The sequence below is a fragment of the Papio anubis genome, chromosome 6, assembly GCF_008728515.1.
Source record: "Papio anubis isolate 15944 chromosome 6, Panubis1.0, whole genome shotgun sequence".
In the NCBI taxonomy this organism is placed as follows: Eukaryota; Metazoa; Chordata; class Mammalia; order Primates; family Cercopithecidae; genus Papio; species Papio anubis.
Window position 1 is genome coordinate 106,036,731 of NC_044981.1, and position 15,883 is coordinate 106,052,613.

General features: G+C 41.8%; 1 long non-coding RNA gene across 3 annotated transcripts in view; it reads left to right on the plus strand.

Moving 5' to 3' along the window:
- LOC103883928 overlaps positions 1-15,883 on the plus strand; it is a 133,831-nt gene that overhangs the window by 15,354 nt on the left and 102,594 nt on the right. The window contains exon 1 of one of the 3 annotated variants that reach the window (XR_002521694.2): positions 825-4,579. The exons of the other annotated variants lie outside the window; for them this stretch is intronic. This is a non-coding gene — a long non-coding RNA (uncharacterized LOC103883928). Of the gene's footprint in view, positions 1-824; positions 4,580-15,883 lie in introns of those variants that run through there. 3 annotated transcript variants of the gene reach the window in all.

Below are 15,883 nucleotides of genomic sequence, written 5' to 3' on the forward strand. Positions count from 1 at the left end.
CCACCATAAAATAATTAACAATAATGGAGTTGACATTAGATTAATGTAGCTAACCTCAGGTTGGTAGTGGAATTGCTTTTTGAATGAAAGAGAAAAAAAAAATTAAGAGCAGACCTCTGTGTGAGTGAAATCTCAAGGAACGTGCCTGGAACTCAGAAGATATTTTATCCTTTGTCTCAATGTGAAATACAATTCTAAAATCTGCTTAAGACTTTCTTTTAGAAAAAATTTATGGAAAATATCTTAAGTGAAAAAACATGGGTGGTAGAAATTGATCACTTTAGTATATTTTAGATTGCAACTAAAATATTTAATATACCATGTTGCAAAAACTGATCAGCACAATTTTCTCTTGTTAATGGGGCTGTGGGGATGGTGGTGTCATGGGATTTTTGAGATAGATTTGAATTTTTGGGGGCCACTTAGCAGCTGTGTGACTGAGCCTTAGAGTTTTCATGTGCATAATTGTGAACACAGTAACACAAATTTGTCAATCTTACAATGTTTTTGTATAGAGTAAACTCCCCAGTTCTCTTTGTCTCTCAATCTACATATGTTAATTTTGTTATTTGTTAAATATTTATTAAATAATAATATTTTGGTAGATTTTTAGAAGTTAAAAAAACCTGCTGAGCTACTCTTTAATGGATCCAAATATTCTGCTGAATATCATGTACCTGGGTTCATGAGACTAAGAAAGATCATTTCATTTAAAAAAATAATAATAAAGAGAAAAAAGTCTTTGGAAACTTGTTTTTTTAAGTTTTATTTATTTTATTTATTTTTTATAGAGATGTGGGTCTCACTTTGTTGCTCAAACTGGTCCTGGCTTCAGGTGATCCTTTTGCCTTGGCCTCCCCAAATGCTGAGATCACAGGCATGAGCCATCATGCCCAGCCCTTTCAAAATTTTCTGCCTACGCTTGGTATAGCTCATTGTAGGGGTTAGTCTCAATCAGTGAGCATTCTGCTTGTGAGCTGGGTCTCAGTATTGAATTTTCTTATTTAAGTCCCATGCAGATACCAAGTATCTCCACTGATATTATCCTGTTATTGACCTGCAATTTAATACCTTGTTTCCTGAACGTTATGAAATCAGATTCTATTGTAACCATTATGGAGCCAGTTGCTTTAGCTTCAATACCCAAGAAGCTTTCTAAGGACCCCAAAACGTTGTGGGGATGTCGTTATTAGAAATTCCTTACTCAGGTCCCTTTGCTTGGGAATACTTTGGACTTCTGGTTCCAACAAAAGTCTGAATCTGACTTTCTGTATGTCATTAGCAACTTGGTTAAATCATTTAAATGTGCATCATTTGACAAAAAAGGAAGCTTCCATGATGTTAAAAAGAAAACAATAATGCCACCAAAAAACCTTGGGCTAGGCATATGGAACCAACAGATACATGGGATAGCTTTAAATCATCAGTCCCCGAATTGATTCATGGATCTAAGAAATATTTCTTAAGAACCAACTATAACGCCAAGCACTGTACTAGATGATGGATATAGTTGTGAGTAAAAATTAAAGACACAATCCTTGCCCTCAGAGAGTGTTCAATGTAGCAAAGAAGATAGATTTTAGTCAAATAATCACACAAATGAACAGGAAATAAAGAATTTCCTGAGAGCTGCCAGGGAGAGGTTTAAGGTGACTTAAGAGTAAACAGTAGGGAAAGTTGTCTAGACACAGATGCTGACAGAGGCTCCTTAAAGAAGGCACACGTGAACTGAGATCTGAAAGATTTGTAATTACAAAAAGAAAGAAAGGCACAGGAAGTGGGGAGGGGCAGAAGGATTCCAGTGGAGGGCACGACCAGTAGCAAAGCCCCATGGCAGAGGTTGTTTGGGGGTCTTAGAGGGCTGGAGAACAGATCGACGTGGCTGGAGCCTGCTGCAAGGTGACCATGTAGGAGCAGATAGCAGCCAGACCATGCAGATCTTGGTAGCCATACTAAGAGTTTTTGTCTTTATTCTAAGGGCAAGGAGAATCATTGAAATGGTTTAACCTGGCTTGTGTGCATGTGTGGGGGGCGGTGTGTGAGTGTGGATGTGACAAGATCTGATTTGCAGTTGAAAAAGATGAGTGTGGTTGAAATATGAACAGAAGATTGAAGGCGAGCTTGTCAATGAGTGGAGATGCTTTGAAAGGACCTTGTAGTTGTCTAGGAAAGAGCTGATGGTGGTTGAGATTAAGGTGAGGGTGGCAGAGGTGGGGCAAGGTAGAAGGTTTTAAAAGATACTTAGGAAGTAACTTGGTAAGACTCAGTGCAAGGATAGGCTGTACCTTGGAATTTCTTCTGATAGTTTTGGGAAAGCCCATCTTATTTATAGTGATTTTTAATTTTTGATCTTTTCAAAATGAATTAATTTATTTAGGTGTTGATGCATACCTACAAGAGTTAGGGAGTGCGTGAGGCACTGGAGAATTTCTTGTGAATTTCAGGAATGTGCCTGCCCTCATGGGCTCACAGCTGGATGGTGGGATCACTTTCTTTGTAAGGGCACTATATTCTGATTTCTGTACTAAGTTTTTTTGTATGTTTCTCTCAAACTATGCCTTAGAATGCCATGGCGACAATTAGGCATTGCAACATTTGTCATCATGGATTGTGTTGAGCAGCTGAAATCTGTTTCACAAACAGATAACCAAGGTTCATGCAGTATTTTCATTTGTGAGTTTCTGTCTTGCTCTCATACCTTCATTGGTATTCAAATGTACTGAAACTTCCCTGTTGTCTAAAAAGTATGGCCATCTCATCTGTTTCTTTTGAAAATGTGGTTTTGGTTGCTCAAGCTTTATCTATTTCCAGTCGTACTTGCAGAGGCTCTAGCAATGGCGGAGGGACTGGATGCAGCACCGTGGATGCAGTGCATTGGGAAACAGATGATACATTGAAAGGTGTAGCAGGAAATCCTCACCAAACCACTTTCAGAATTTAACCTCCCACTGAGAAGTTCTGATACGTGAAGGATGGATTGTGCTGGCTGTTTGAGGGAGAAAAGTTGTCTTTCTAATAGCTGCTTCAAAACATTTCCCCTTTGACTGCTATGGAGTCTTCGTTTTTAAAAACAGAAGAAAGCTAAAAGTAGAGAGGAATAGAAAATGAAGAACAAAAGGCATTTTCTTAAGCTAGTTGCTAAGCACAGTGGGCATTGTAATACCTGTCTATCTCCTTATTACCTTATACATCTTATGATCTTTATTTCTATTTAGTAGAATAAAAAGTTAGACCTCAAATATATCTCTATTGGATGCAGAATGATTTTCTCACACTACCCTTTCATCTGATCTCTTTTATATAGACACATTTAATTCTTATTTATTCTGATCTTTAAAATCTTAATTTTGAAAAAATATCACTGCTGTGGGGGGGTTGACTTCTCTGGGTTCGCGTGCAGAAAAACTCTTTCTGCCTTTGATGCCTTCTATTTCTCCCACTTGATCTCTCACTGCTGGTGATTCTGAGTCACATGCTGATTGTTCACATCCTGGATGTGAAGGCCCCAGACATTCTGATTCATTTGACTGAAGATTAGGCTGAGGAATCTGATTTGTGTATAATATCCCAGGTTACTCTCTTTCAGGGTATCTTTGGACCGCCTTTTTGGGAAACATTGCTTTAACGAAAGGAGCATCTTTTCAATAAGGGAAGTCTGTATATATAGCAAATCTACACCCTAGTTCTCAAAGCTCCTGAGCGATGCATCACTGGGGCAGAGCATTGTGTGCAAATGTATACTCCCTCTCTTTCCCCACATACCCCTGCATCTACAATATATCCAGGTTGAAATGCCATTCTTAGTTTTCAAACATTCTTATCAAAAAAGTTTTCTCTTTCTGTCTCTGTGTACCCTATTATAAGACAAAAATATATAAATCTCAGTATTCACTTAATAACTTGAAAAGATGAGAACGTTAAACCCAGAATTGCGTCTTCAGATTGCTCAGCCCGTTACTAATTTTTGTACCATCAGTGATGTAGAGTCCCCACTGTTATCTTTTCTATTTGAGAGATCTGTCACAGAACTGTCACATCCCAGCCCTGCATTTTGCCAAACTTTCTTTAAAAATATGTTAAGTGGATGAACATCTCTATGACAAATTTAGACTGTGTTTACGTAATATCCTAAGCCATCATCCAGTATGAACTTAAGTCCCACTGACCACCATGCAGTGGTAATCCGTTTTGTACAATGATCACTCACATGCAAAGACCAAAGTAATCATCATTTCCTTTTGGAATATGCTATAGGGCCTCACTCTTGCGAGACACCTGAGAATCTCAGATGCTGTAAAATGAAGGTGCCATTTGCAACAGCACAGGAATACTTTCTCTGTTCTTGCTATTGTTACCTACGAGAGTTAATTGTTTCCAGGTGCATCTTGAAGCACTGATTAAAACAGCCTCATATGGGTTGTAATTGATGAACTGGAATGGCATCTTCAACCTCTGTATCCTGTGAGCAGTTGGAATAAACTGGCACGCTTCACCCACTCACACATGCTGTGGTTTCAGAAGGCTTTTAAAAGGAAGATTTTCTAAAATGATTTTCTAAGATACAGCACCAAATAGTCGGGTAAGATGGGATGACATGAATAAAGTGATTGTCTTAGAAGTACTTCAGAAAAAAAAAGAGTTTCTTGTGGGGGAGGGGGTGAAGGTCCTTGGATGTGTTGCAGGTGAGTTGTTGTATCGTTGTTTGTTTTGGTTAGTTAACTAAGAGAGTCTTGGCTCAGTGGTTGCTGAATTCAGACTTCTTGGTGATGATGAGATTTGGAATATTTTTGTGGAATTTGAAAAATGGAACTGTAAGCCATTCATGAGTATTTCCATGTTATTACTATGGGAGAGTATATTTGTCAGAATACGGAACCCTAGCTGCTAAAAGATCAACCTCCAAATCTTAGTGACTTTTCACAATCAAGAGTTATTCCACCCTCCTGTAATAGTTTGCTGTAGGTTGGGTAGCTTTTCTGGGAAGCTCTCCCCTAAAAGAAGGCTCAGAAATCCAGGTCCCTTCTAACCTGTCTTGCTGCCACCTTAAGCACACAGCCTTCCTGGATGCAGAGGGAGCCACGCTTGTATGGACAGTCTGTGAGATGTCTTCTGCAAGGCCTGGAAGGGACCCATGTTCCACTGGCTGGAACTCAGTCCTGGAGACCCAGCCTATCTTCCAGGGAGGCTGGGAAGCATGTTCTTCTTGGGCACTCACTCAGAACCAGTAAGATTGGTAGCATGCAGTCAGTTCCTTCTGAGGAGAACAGGCAAGTTCCATAGTGTAATACCTCCAGTGGCTGTGGCTGTGTTTTAATTGGAAACAAAGAAATTCAGTTTAAAGTAAAGAGTTTGGGGCCGGGTGCGGTGGCTCAAGCCTGTAATCCCAGCACTTTGGGAGGCCTAGACGGGCGGATCACGAGGTCAGGAGATCAAGACCATCCTGGCTAACACGGTGAAACCCTATCTCTACTAAAAAATACAAAAACCTGCCCGGCGACGTGGCGGGCGCCTGTAGTCCCAGCTACTCGGGTGGCTGAGGCAGGAGAATGGAGTGAACCCGGGAGGCGGAGCTTGCAGTGAGCCGAGATCACGCCACTGCATTCCAGCCTGGGCAACAGAGCGAGACTCTGTCTCAAAAACAAACAAACAAACAAACAAAAAAGTTTGGATTCTGCTTTGGGGAAGAAGGCCTTTAGAGCTTTGTGGATTTGAGCTCTCACTCTTATTCTACCACTTATTCCTATGTGATGTTGGATAAGTTTATAAAATGAGAATAATATCAATATTTAGTTCATAGGATTGGAATGAGAATTAAATGAGCCAATGCTCAGAAGTTGCATGTGTGTGCTCAATATATGTTAACAATTATCATTGTTATTATTATTAGAAGTTGTTTATTTCCCTGGTTGATATGGTTTGACTCTGTGTCCCCACCCAAATCTCATCTTGTCACTCCCATAATTCCCACGTGTTGTGGGAGGGACCCAGTGGGAGAGGACTGAATCATGGGGACGGGTCTTCCCCATGCTGTTCTCGTGATAGTGAATGGGTCTCATGAGATCTGATGGTTTTAGAAACGGGAGTTTCTCTGTGCAAGCTCTCTCTTTGCCTGCTGCCATCCATGTAAGATGTGACTTGCTCTTCCTTGCCTTCTGCCATAATTGTGAGGTCTCTGCCACGTGGAACTGTAAGTCCATTAAACCTCTTTCTCTTGTAAATTGCCCAGTCTCATGTATGTCTTTATCAACAGCATGAGAACAGAATAATACACTGGTGATCTGAAAGGAAAAGCATTTATATAGCAGTGGCTTTCAATGGTGCCTGACTACCCAGCAGAGTCACTGGTGAGATGTTTTTGAAGTACACATGGGGGCAGGAGGGAAGAGAGGTGAACACTCCAGATGTGATGAATCCCAATTTCCCTCCATCTGCGTGTTAACAAAACCATGCAAGCTGAGCTGCTGCCCAGCCACAGGTAGAAACCATTGGACTGCACCTCATACAAGGTGGCTAATCCCTTCAAGTCTTGGGATTCCCAAGGCTTGAAGGATATTTGTGAAAGAGACTACTTCATGTAAGTCTCCAAGGTGAGTCAGAGGTCAGAAGACTGGAGAATTTCATAGCAGAGAGGGGGTCCAGTGTCCAGCACTAGAAGTCATTCAGAATGTTAGGAAACTCTCAATCTGAGTGATTAATGTGTGATAGATGCATAGGGTGACCTGGGCACTCCTGCTATTGGTTTCTCAGATCTTCCTAAGAGCTTCTTTTTAGTCCTCTTATCAGCCCTACCTCCTGATCCAACTCCATCTAGCCTAAAGCCATTTGCCTAGGAGAGAGGTACATAGTTGGAGAGAATTAACCATTCTAAGAAAGAGAAGGAAAGCCTTCCTTTTTTTTTTCCTACAGGATAATGGGCATAGTTCCACATGCCCTGGTTCTCACAAGTCATCTTTCTTCTTATGAAACATAAAAAAGCTCATGCCTTTAAAGGCCCCCAGACCCACTGATGGCATCCTGAGGGCCTTTCTTTTCTTTTCTTTTGCTCAATCCTCCTCTGATAGAAAACCCTGAGAGCATTTCAGCAGTGAAACTAAAAGAAGTCATCTATCAGGATGGACTAAGTTATGCTGCAGTAACAAGCAATCCCTGAAACTCAGTGGCTAATTACAAGGGCGATTTCTTGCTCTTGTCACATGGCCCTCAAGGTTGGTAGAGAGCTCTGTTTCCTGCGGTTCTTTCTCCAGGATCCAGACTGAAAGATCAGTCACTGACGGGAAGATGGCATCACTTTGAAAAGAGAATGCTGGGCATGTCTAGTATGGGCAAGTAAAGCCTGGCTTGGAGGGCGTGTGTGTCCCAACACATTGGTGGGTCAGGAAGCTAGGTTTTTTTGTTTTTTTTTTTGTTTTTTTTGGTACCCAGAGTGGGAGAACTGGCTATAGCTGAGGAGAACTGGCTTCCACAGAGATTCAAAGGTCAAAACAATGTTTGATTTTCAAACACCTGCCTAAGAATGTATTAATATCTGAGTAGAAAGAAAAATCATGGTCATTGTAAGAAAATATGTCACAGAAAGGCCTCCCATTCCAAAGCTACAATGAAAAATTGCTCAAACTTTAGCCTCGGAAGAGGAATTTCTTTTCTAAAGTTCATGAAATTGGGTAAAAGGAGAAATTACTTATGACGGCTTGTTTATTTATCTATTTTATCTGTCTAAAATTTGAGTAGATAATTCTTGCGTTTAAGAACAAATGGGTGGACTTGGGTTTTTGGGTGTTTGATTGTATTTCTGCTCCCTGTGGGTGGGAACTGTTCTCAATTTGTAATTCTCACATCCTGACTGCTGACTGAACTGTGCCTCATGTAGAATAGTCCATCTATTCATACTGACTGGAATAAGCATGGAATAATGACTGGGCACTGTTTTTTTTTGTTGTTGTTGTTGCTTTTTTTTTCAAGACAAAGTCTCACTCTGTCAACCAGGCTGGAGTGCAATGGTGTGATCTCAGCTCACTGCAACCACTGCCTCCTAGGTTCAAGTGATTCTCCTGCCTTGGCCTCTGGAGTAGCTGAATTTACAGGCATGAGCCACCATGCCTGGCTAATTTTTGTATTTTTAGTAGAGACGGCATTCTACCATGTTGGTCAGGCTGGTCTCGAACTCCTGACTCCATGATCCACCTGCCTCAGCCTCCCAAAGTGCTGGGATTACAGGTGTGAGCCACCATATCCAGCCAAGCACTGGTTTTATAAAACCTTGGCATATCTCCCAAGTATTTCTGAGGAAGTTGTAACCATTTCAAAACAAAATTAATTTCAAATGATTTTCGTTTAAAAAATAACATGACACTTCTGGTAATGTCACAATTTCAAACAGTGAAACTATACATGTATGGCATTCTTGAGATGATTCTACCCTTAGGATTCTCTTGAACACTAGAATAAAAATTGTATTACATCTTTGGCAAGAGTGTTGTCAATTAGACTCTTGCCTGTATGTAGGCATATCACCACACAAGGTATAATATTAGGTCTTGATCACATAGTATATAGTATTTTCTTGGTTGTCACTTTTCTTACTTGGAAATATTTTTGGAATTGTCCATTGGTGGCAATCTATTTTTATTAATTATTTAGAAAGTTCTATCTAAAAGAAGTGCAGTTCTCAAAGAGAAGGAATGAGAAGTTTTCTTAAGTCCTTCAGTTTGAAAATCATGTCTGAAAATCAGGTTACTTGAATATGAGTTAATTGTAACTCAGTTTAGCATTCAGTTTGTGAGCCAAATTAAACAAATAAAATAATTTTCTTTTTCTTTTTTATTTTATTTTATTTTTTGTTTGAGACGGAGTCTCACTCTGTAGCCCAGGCTTGAGTGCAGTGGCGTGCTCTCAACTCACTACAACCTCCGCCTCCCGGGTTCAAGCAACTCTCTTGCCTCAGCCTCCTGAGTAGCTAGGACTACAGGCATGCACCACCATGCCCAACCAATTTTTTTATATTTTTAGTAGAGACGGGGTTTCACCATGTTGGCCAGGCTGGTCTCGACCTCCTGACCTCAAGCAATCTACCAGCCTTGGCCTCCCAAAGTGCTGGGATTACAGGCATAAGCCACTGTGCCCAGCCAGAAAAAATGAAATAATTTTCATTTCAGCAGGTTTTGTTTTGATTTCAGTTCTTCTTGCCTTTCAGTATTTTTAAAGAATATTACTATTCTTATAATATGCATTTTGCATTTCATTATATTCCTCTCTCTTAATACAAGATGTTGCTTTCGAAATGCGCCTACTGTTCCCCCAGCATCTAGTCGGACTAATGACTTCTTTCTCCTTCCCCCAAGCATTGGGTTTGTCATGGCCATTGTTAAATATTAGGGACAATTGCCCAGTGACACCGAATGTGGCCTATCTAGCTTTTGCTCTCTGCTTTGGCCTAGACAGAACAGTGATGCTGAATAGCAGCCCATTAGTCCTTGGAGCCATTGACACAGAGAGAATAGATTGCACAGAAGCTAGTTCTTTCTTTTCTTGTCGTTGTTCCCTGACCATAGGCTTTCTCGAGATTAGAAATAACTGGTTCTTTTAAAGAGAATGCCTGCATTAACCAAATATACTCTAAAGATATGTAACAAATGCTACATTTGCAATCATCATAAAGCTGAATGAAAAAAGAAAGACTGCAAACATACTGAAACAATTAAGCAATGTTCCTTCCTAATTTCCGGCTGGGAAGAATATCCTTTGTGCACCGTAGAGTTGGTAAGACGACATTCTCAGGCCCACTTTTTAGTTAGTTACCAACTTCTAGAAGCCAATGGAAAATCACAGTCTTTGATGTGTAAAATAACTAAGAAAAGGGGTGTAGAGCCTTATAAAATACCTGAGCTTAATCTGGACCAGCCAGGAGCAAGACTTGAAATCCTCTTACTGAGGAAAATGAAGGGAAGCACACTTGCCTTTTGAGGCACAAAATAAAAGAAACCTATAAAATTTGTGTGGCACAGTGTCCCAGAAATCAATTATGTAATTTTGTACAATCATATCAGGTAGAGTATCAACCCATTACTGAAACTCAGAGCTTTCAAACCTAATGGAGACTATTTGACATTCCTAGGCGAGCTGCCAAAGGCCCGTTTCCAATTGCTACATGACAATTATTGACACAGACATGCACAGGCAGGGAAGGGTTTTCAAGGAAATAATGTCAATAATTTTCTACTGTGTTTTAACCTAAAAATCAGTAGAAGGTGAGTGACTAGAATCCTTATGGAATCCATATCTACACATCCCTTGGGTCTTGGAAAAGAAATCTTTACTGTGCAGAATAGCAATGGCAGTAATAGAGAAAGTGAATATCCACATGAAATTTAATTAGGTTGGAAATGGAGAGTTGAGCTGTACGTGCTGGAAGTGTTCAGAATTGTACTAAACTACTATCCCTAGGTATCGAAGACTACACCCCTCAAGTTCCACTTACTCCATCCACTCTGCTTATCATGGCCAGGCTGATCTTTTTTTGTTTTGTTTTTTGAGATGGAGTTTCACTCTGTCGCCCAGGCTGGAGTGCAGTGGTGCGATCTCGGCTCACTGCAAGCTCCACCTCCCGAGTTCACGCCATTCTCCTGCCTTAGCCTCCTGAGCAGCTGGGACTACAGGTGCCCGCCACCTCGCCCGGCTAATTTTTTATATTTTCAGTAGAGACGGGGTTTCACTGTGTCAGTCAGGATGGTCTCAATCTCCTGACCTTGTGATCCACCCACCTCAGCCTCCCAAAGTGCTGGGATTATAGGCGTGAGCCACTGTGCCCAGTCGTCCAGGCTGATCTTTTATGACTCGGATCCCATCTGGCTACTCCCTGCTTTGGCACTCACAATGGTAACCTTCTGTTCACTCTTCAGCCCATGTCCTAGTGTTTGGGTCTGTTCCTTTATGTGGTCTTACCTGCCATTGTTCCCAATGAATCGCTCCCCAAATTCAGACTGTTCTCCTGAATTCATCTCATATCTAATGAGCTTATTCTCTCTTCTATGCTGACTCTCATCCTCTCCCCTGGTTCTGAAATATCTCCTCCTCCATGTACTCCATTTACCAGACTAATTCTGTTTACTTTTTGAAGTAGTGCTTGAATCTAGTTGCCTCATATTACTCACAGAAGCTCTTGTTTACTGAGGGTCCATTAAGGCTCAGGGCTGTAATAAGGGTGATTTATATGTTACATCTATATTTTTGATACATCTGTCTTTCTCTGGTAGGTGCATAAAGAAACTGATGCAGGCCATAAACAGGGAGTTGTTTTCTGCCCACAGATGAAGTATGTTTCTTATTGTGCAATCAAATGACATTCTTTTTTCTTAGAGACAAACGTAATAAACATGTGTGATAGGCACTACTGTTCCCACTTTAGAGGCAAAGAAACTGACGTTCAGAGGTATTGAGGTTCTTGTGTAAATTCATTGAGGTAATCAAATAGAGATTCAAATACAGGCTTCTCTGACCCTAGAACCCATGTGAGGTTGTGCAGGATTCTCTGTTTCCAGCATCCAATCATCTCTCTTTCTCTGAAGTTTCCTGACACTTAAGGAATAGTGGTGATGGCAACAGCTAGAATTTGCTGCGAGTGACTTAACATGTGGCTAACACTGCTCCCTTCTACCCATCCCTGATCTCCACTGGCTCTCACAACAATTCCAACAAGTTCTCACTGTTTTTCGGATGAAGAAACTGAGACACAGAGAATTTAACTAGTTTGCCCAAAGCCAAGCAACTCGTAAGGAACAAAGTTGGGGTGTACACCTGGGTCTTCCCGACTCCACAGCTTGTACTCTTAACCCTCTAGTCTTCAGCCTCCCACACAATCCTACCTTCTGGTTGTTGTTCCATGGTCCTGCCTCTACAACTGGGCTTCTCAAGGCTGGGAACACCCTCCTCTATTTTCCCCACATCCCCACAGTCAGAATTATGTGATGAAAAACCTGCTTTTAGGCATACATTATTTTCCTATTGAGGCTGCCGTGGAGATCTGGGGTTGGCTTTGTTGGACCATGATGTCCCTTCATGGACCTAAACTCAAGAAGATGCACATTTCCTTCAGTCCAGACCCAGGATCCAAGCATCTTTTTGTGCACTGGTTATGGCAGAGGGTAAAAAGAGGTTAACACCTTCCTGTGTCCAAGAGAGACTGAAAATGATGAGGAAAATCACCACCAAGAGTCATCACAAGCCAGGCTCAAGGGTCTCATAAGCCGTGCTTGGTACCATGTGTGGTCCATCTAGGAAGCTGGGCCCATCAGAGGCAGAACTAGCAGTGTTCAGAGCAGGAGGTCTTTGTAAAAACACCTCCTCAAAATGATCAGGAAAGAAAGCAATGTGACTTCTTCTTGTACTTTGCATAAGAAGTCAAACGAAATCGGTTTCTGACTATTATGGAAAACTGCTTTGGGGCATGTGGTAGGGACCACCCAGACGAGGCCCTCCAAGACCTTGTTGTCTAGGGTGATTTATTCCTTTTATTTAGGGATCCAGACAATTAATCATTTATCTATGTGATGATAGGCTTTTGGCTGTTAGACCAGATGCTGTGTTACTCTATGAGATGAATAATAGTGGAGAACTATATAACTTATCTATTTTACTTTTTATCTTGGCTTCCAGGAAACGTGGAACTCAATTTGATACTCAATTTCAATGATTACACATAGACTAGGTTTTTGGTACATCCACCTTTCTCTCTTAGATACCTAAATAATTTGATACATGCAATAAACAGGAAGCTGTTTTCTACCCCCAGTGTGCTTCTTATTGTGCAATTAAATGATCTTTTTTTTTCCTTAAAAGATTGAGTTCTGCCACTCATGGAACATGCTTTTTCATCGATGATTTCCAGAAGAGAGAAAAAAAACCAAGGACCTTCTTGGACAAGTTTTGTTCAATTACATCTTTTATCCTGTTGCATAATTTGTAAAATTTAAGACACATTTAAATTGAATCTAGTGATCTGTATATAGTGGGCATTCCAGCTTGAGCCTACCTGGGGCTTCAGATCTCTTCAAACCTGCTCCATGGATGATCACTTGGGCCAGGGGAGGCCCAGGCTGCAGTGAGCCATGATTGCACCACTGCACTCCAGCCTGGGTGACAGAGGAGACCTGCCTCAACAAAACAAAACAAAACAAACCTCCATGGGTTGGTGGGGGTGCTGCTAGAAGCTAATTTCCAGGAGGAGTTGTAGTTTGGCAGAGAATACCTGGGGTCAAGAGGAAGCGAGAGGATGTCTGTGTCTAAAATTGGTCCTTATTGTAGCCTAGTGGGTTTGTTTTCCAGACTGGAGTTTAAGGGCTGTTTCAATGAGGGACTTTATGATACACAAAGAGGCGAACAGTGTTGGTGTTTATGGATGAGTGGTACCGGAGGTTGAAGGAGAGGCACTTCCCAAGAATGGATCTCAGTGTAGTCTTGGTTCCTTGAAGACCAAGGACCTTCAATTCAGACACTGTGGACACAGGCAGAGAGGCAAGAGAGAGAAGTCTTTTCAGGGGAAGCAGACATTGACAAAGAAGATCTGAGCAGCTACCATGATGACTGAGGAAAACACCTGAATGACATCTGAGGTGTTGAGTACAAATAAGGGTGGTTGTGAGACAGACAACAGGACTCCAGAAAACCCAGGTGAGGACTTGGAGAGGGGTGGGAGGTTCTGTAGTAGACAGATGCATATGTACGGCTCCTACATCAAGTTAGTACTTTATTCATTCTTGTTTTTATTAATAATGTGACTGTATTAACATCCACTGGCTGCTGAAGCTTGGGACAACCAGGGTGACACCCGTCTTGGACGAAACCGTGGAGAGGCTAGCGCCTGCGGGGACAGGATCTTGGCTTGTCTCTCTCACTCCGTGTGTGCTCTCTAGAGCTTGCATGGCTGTCATGACCTGAGCACAGATGAGTCACTGGACTAGTTACCTCGCCTGTAAAATGAGAGATCTGGACCGCATCGTCTCTAAGAACATTTCCATTTTAAAAATTCTAAGATTCCATTTTTTGGTACAAACTAGGATGCCAGAAATACATGAAGATGAAACAAAGGGAGTGTATGAGTCAGTTTGGCCTGCTATAGCAGAATATCATGGACTGGCTGGCTTAAACAACAAATATTGCTTTTTTTTCTTTTTCTTTTTCTTTTTCTTTTTCTTTTCTTTTCCTTTTTTTTTTTTTTTTTTTGAGACAGAATCTCGCTCCGTCGACCAGGCTGGAGTGCTATGGCACAATCTTGGCTCATTGCAACCTCCGCCTCCTGGTTCAAGCGATTCTCCTGCCTCAGCCTCCTGAGTAGCTGGGGTTATAGGCATGTGCCACTATGCCCCATTAATTTTTGTATTTTCAGTAGATACAGGGTTTCACTGTGTTGACCAGGCTAGTCTCAAACTCCCAACCTCAAGTAATCCACCTGCCTTGGCTTCCCAAAGTGCTGATATTACAGGCATGAGCCACCGCGTCCAGCCACCAACATTTTTTTCTTATAGTTCTGGAGGCTAGGAAGTCCAAGATCGAGGCTCCAGTGGATTTGGTGTCTGGTGAGGGCCCCCTTTCTGGTATGTAGATGGATGTCTCGTCCTGTCCTCACATGGCTGAAGAGAAACAATGATCTCTGTTGTGTCTCTTCTAACAAAGACTCTAATCCCACCATGAGGGCTTCACCCTAATGACCCAGTCATCTCCAAAGGCCTCACCTCCTGATACTCTCACATTGGGGATTAGGATTTTAACATGTGAATTTTGGGAGAGAGACACCAGCATTCAGTCTATAACAGGGAACAAACAAACGAGTTGGAAATCGAGGCTACTGGTGTGTAGGGGCAGAGAACAGACTGAGTTTTGAGTCCTCAATTCGCCACAGGGACCCTTTAACCTTGAATGGGTTAGTTAACACTCTGCTCAGCTTCTCAAGCTTACATCCTGAGTACCAATCCTTGCCTCAAACACTTATTGTAAGGATTACGTACGTGTGTGAATGCGTGAGTTCAAACCTCCAGTTGTGTGCTGGTCGTGGTGTATGTATGCAGTGAGGGGTGTGTGTGCTTTTGACTGATGACCACGCACCAGCTTTCTAGACCACACACGCCTCTAGGACCTGGGGATGCTGGAGGCTCTTAGCTGTTAGAAACAGAATGGAAAGGCACGGTCCTTCTTTGAGTCAGAAAACCTGGGTTTGAGAATTACCTCTGTAGTTTACCACCAGAGATACGGAATAGTTCAGGGTCTGTCTTCTTCATCTGTAAAATAAAGCACTTGGATTCTATATATAAGCTTCAACATATTTTTCTAAGTTGTATGATTCTAAGACCTGTAAGCTACTAACCTCTTTGATGGAGGAGGCTTTCTTTCTTTCTTTCTTTCTTTTTATTTTTTTGAGATGGAGTTCGCTCTTGTTGACCAGGCTAGAGTGCAATGGTGTGATCTTGGCTCACTGTAACCTCCACCTCCCAGGTTCAAGCAATTCTCATGCCTCAGCCTCCCAAGTAGCTGGGATTATAGGCATCCCCCACCATGCCTGCCTCATTTTTGTATTTTTAGTAGAGATGGGTTTTCACCATGTTGGCCAGGCTGATCTCAACTCCTGACCTCAGGTGAGCCAGCCGCCTTGGCCTCCTAAAGTGCTGGGATTACAGGCGTGAGCCACCACGCCTGGCCAGGAGCTTTTCTTTCTAATCTTTCTACTTCCCACTACCTCTTGCACATAGTAGGTGTGGTAAATACTAAATGAATGACCAATGAGATGGCTCTGGTAATTTAATTCTGCTACCTTCAAAAGAGGAAGGAAACTTCACTTAGAACTGAGGGAGGCAAAACCTTAATTATCTGAGTGATGAGCTATCTGAGTCATGCTGTT